Source organism: Abramis brama (genome assembly GCF_963993115.1).
Source record: "Abramis brama genome assembly, chromosome: 19".
In the NCBI taxonomy this organism is placed as follows: Eukaryota; Metazoa; Chordata; class Actinopteri; order Cypriniformes; family Leuciscidae; genus Abramis; species Abramis brama.
In genome coordinates this window covers 30,657,755-30,662,065 of record NC_139981.1, presented here as the reverse complement: position 1 = coordinate 30,662,065, position 4,311 = coordinate 30,657,755, and the positions used below count along the sequence as shown (strand labels likewise).

Sequence of the window (4,311 nt, the reverse complement as noted above, 5' to 3'; positions counted from 1 at the left end):
ATTTAAGAGAAGGAAACGGCAATAAGTAATAGAGATTGAACTGTTAACGTTATACTTATGCTTCTTAAGCAATAAGTGTTCAAATTAATCTTTTTATGTGATATTTCAGACGTGTTGAGCTTTTGAACATGTTTGCCATGTTACACAACGTAACTTGGAACACAGCTGAACGGGAAGGCGCCATATTCTTCTTCTAGGCTGTTTATGGTAAGTATTAATCTCAACTGGTTTTGTCTAAGATTAATTTAATGTATTTCCTAGGCGACAAAAAGTCAGAAAATTGTTTAAACTTATTATAATTCTGCCTCAGAAATGTCGTCCTCTTTCGTTGACCCGTTTCCATTGAGTCCATTTAATATACATAATGTTAACGTTAGTGGTTTAATGTTAACGAAGTTGCTTTCACACATGAGCCTTTTATAAGTTTTTTACATTTTAGAGATTATGTGTGAACGGATCCTAAACAGGTTAAAGATGTGAGGAGCAGATGGCCTGCTTTATGTACCCAGAGACAGGTTAGCATTCTTTACTAAAACATGGGTTAACTGTTACTTTTGTAATACAGCATTGCCTTGCATTATAAACCATCTTTTTTAGGGGACATATCATGCCAAATGCACTTTTTTAGCCCTTAAATGCATTTTGTACATATTTGGAGTGTTTAGAAGTACAGAAAATATGAAATTATTCTCTTCAGGTGCTTCGTTGATATCTTTATATTCTGTTTTGGTCATATTTTTCAACCTGTTCCGATTTTTCTGTTATCTATGACGTTTTTTGAACTATTACGTCACAGTATTTGCAGCGGAACTGCCAAATAAGGACATTGACTTCCGGCCCAACACTTCGAGCAATCCGCCATTTTTATTTCTCGTTGCAATTTTGTAGTCCAAGCTAAAGGATGCAGAAGTTACGAGAGGGTAAGTTAAAATGTTCGGTTGTTGGATGTAGTAACCCACACGCTTCATTACACCATTTAATGTAGATGAACTTGCCTCGCTTGTTACAGGACGCATGTTTAACTGAAAGAACGAGCAGAGAGAGAGACCCGGTCGCGCGCGCTCACTCTCTCTCTTCAGAGCCAGGCGAAAGTGTAAACAAGACATCACCGTCTCCAAACTAGACGCTGTCTTGCTCTCTCTCCCTCGAGGGTTGTAATCAAAATAAATCGACACGGTGGTAAAAGGTCGGAAGACCAAAGTTTCATGTGTAAATACAGTACACACCATTGCGATACATCCATATGAAGACGTTGTTCTACAGGTTCGTCGTCTTCATTTTCATCTCGCTCCTGCTCCGACTCTGTCTCGAACATGTAAGGCTGGCTGGACAAGTCTTCCGTTGTTGACATTTTGTTAATAACATGTGAATAAAAAGTTTCTGTGCCGCTAGATAATCGTATCTCTGCTATCAAACTACAAAAATGGCCGAACGGGGTGGAGTTGAACCGAGTGTGGGCGGGGTATGAAGTGTCTCAAATGTATTTAAAGAGACCGCACCAAAACGAGTTGCTCTCAGACGCACATCAGAAAAGGGGTAGAAAAGGGGCCTGTGGAGCTATAATAATGAGGAATTCAGACCCAAGCATTGCAGTTCCGCTTTATATAGACTACAAATGTATGATTTATATGTAAAAAGGAACAATTTAAAAGCATGATATGTCTCCTTTAAACTACCTATTCTAAAACTTAAAACACTTATTTATTTATTTTAATCTTTAGAACCCATTTCTCAATACTTGGGTTACTTTGTCAAAACTCTTCACACAGTAAGCACAACAGTGGTCTATGTGGGTTAAACTGTGGATAATTTATCACTGCTTTAGCACAAAATAAATTCAATGAATATATCTTTCAATTAATCTTTGCATGATTTCTTGTCTCTTACAGACAACCATTACCAAACCTACAGGCCAATCTGCATGTTTACATAGGCTACTCTTTTGAAAACTGAAAAGGTGACCTCAGTATTGAGAAAATGTGTCCTAGCAATTGTAAAAACAAAACAAAAAAAACTGTAATATTCTAATTGTGGGTCTGTCATTTTACTAGATTGCTGCAAAATTTCGACGCATAGTGTCCACCGACATTAAGGCGACCTTTTTCCATGGGCTTGATGAGTAACGAGTAACGGATTTTTGCGGTTGTACCAAGCCAAAGACATTGGAGAACTCAAGACCCTGATTCAGTCTCTTAAGGATGATGTGAGTATATGTTAATTTATTTTTAGAAAAATGGTTCCAGTGTCACATGCCTGATTAATTAAAATTTCCATGCAACAGCATAGGCGTGTTTCCACTATCAGGCCAAAATCGAGCATGCTAGTGCGTGCCAGGGCCAGTCGCGCTTCCACTGTCACTTCCAGGGCTTGATCAGGCCTCAAATGGGCTTCCTCGGAGCAAATGTCCAGAGCTTTTTGGAGGTTTTTTATTATATAAAATAAATGTATCATGTTATTTTATCAGGCAACCAGCTAACTTCAACATTTAAGACAATTTTAGCAATTTTCAGTTCAAAACTCACTTTAAGACACCAGCGAGTGTTGCGATTCGATGGAGATTCTGATCACTGTGAAGCAGATATATATTTATATGTGATGCTAAAGGCTACTTATGCTAACCATAGCGATAATAAATACACATATGTTTTATGTCTCTTTTTTCCCTTTCCCTTTTTTTCCCATTTGTTGATGCTCTTTTATATGAAATGATAAATACTAGTTTGATTCAGAATGATTGATAAGCACTCCTGACACAAAGTAATAAGTTAATGTCACTGTAACATTTTTATTGTAAAACACTGGTCAAATATCGATACTAGAACCTCAAGTCTTTAAGTAATGGTGGGGTTGTCTGATGTTGTTCTATGAAGCCATGTTAAGGGTGGGTTTTAGGGAATCACTGCAGAGCTACTGGTCTGAAAGTGGAAACGCAACTTGATTTTGGCCTCGGTGCTCGAGGTCCGGGCTATTGGCCCTCTCCTGGCACGCTGTTTGCCCTGGCTTGCATTGGCCTGACAGTGGAAAAGTGGCTTATGACTACTAGTTTTTATTTAAAACAATGTTTTTCATTTGCAGAGCTCAAACCAATGTAGAAGAGCAGTTGTCCTTTTTGGGTTTCCTTACTTCCTTAAAGAGGAACCCTCCAAGTTCATCAAAATTTGTGAGGTATGTAAATATCATGTTTGTTGTAATACAATAAAGTCAGGGTTCAATGCTAAGGATTTTTTTCTACTGGCTATCGCAGATACACATATCATAGTATCGATGCTTAAACGATATATCGTCCAGACCAAGAAAAGTCTATTTTTGTGTTTTAAAATATTTTATCGACACATTGCACTTTGTTGGAGTGCAAAGCTAAAAGTTTTTCAGTAAAATAATTTGTCACATTATTAGTGTCATATTTGTTTTGTTTTTTTGGTTTGGCCAATGACTTTTCTTTTTTTCAGGGGAGGGAGTCTACCCCATGTAGAATGTAAAGTTTTTTGGAGTAACTGAAATAATTTTAAGCTATTTTAAACTGACGTGGCCAAGACCTAGCATTATTGGTTTAAAATAATTAAAACATTAAAAAAACATTTACCATTAATTGTACTATAGATTCTATGGACTATGCAGGCTCGCCTCTGTTTAAAACTCATTCATTGTTAACCTACAAATGCTTTGTAATTTTGTAATTTTATGATTCATAGTAATTTCCTTTTTCTCTTATTAGCCAACTGATGAGGAAGAGGTGGTGAAGGGGATGAATGTTGGACTCTTGGTGGTCACAGAGGAGAACACTGCAAACCTCCTCCCAAAGGAAATAATTGATGTGGCTGTGGTGTTAGAGGAGGAGATTGTGCTTGATGGCTTAAAGGACGTGTCAAATGCCTTTGCTGTACTAACGGGGCTTCTTTATGCTCTGGATATCACTTACCCCAAAGAGGTCAAATATACATTTGAAGTACTCCAAAAAGTGCTCATGAAAATTGGTGGCGAGGCATGTTCGGCCAGAGTTCACGGAATAAGGAATAAACTGTTCAGTGTTTAGTGGAAGAGGATTTTACTCTCCCCTACTCACACTCACTGACATTCTGACATGATGTTGTTATTCATCAACTTTGAAGACAAAATCTCAGAAACAAATATAACTCTTTGCTAGCTCTAATGAAAAGGAGAAAATCATTTTGTTCAAAGATATGCAACTTCAATGTAAGTGTTTATTTTTTCTTCTTTCATTGCACTCGCTCATCCATCCAGATTAAGCCTTTACAAATGTGGAATAGATGAAGAAACCTGTTTCCAGGGTTAGTTTTAAAGGGTTAGTTC

At 37.3% G+C, this 4,311-nt stretch overlaps 1 long non-coding RNA gene across 1 annotated transcript; it reads left to right on the top strand.

The window, feature by feature from the left end:
- Positions 1–1,851: 1,851 nt before the first annotated feature.
- On the top strand, positions 1,852–4,048 carry LOC311070026. Its single transcript, XR_014603605.1, has 3 exons — positions 1,852–1,957; positions 2,052–2,203; positions 3,716–4,048. It is a non-coding gene; the product is annotated as an uncharacterized lncRNA (long non-coding RNA).
- Positions 4,049–4,311: the final 263 nt, after the last annotated feature.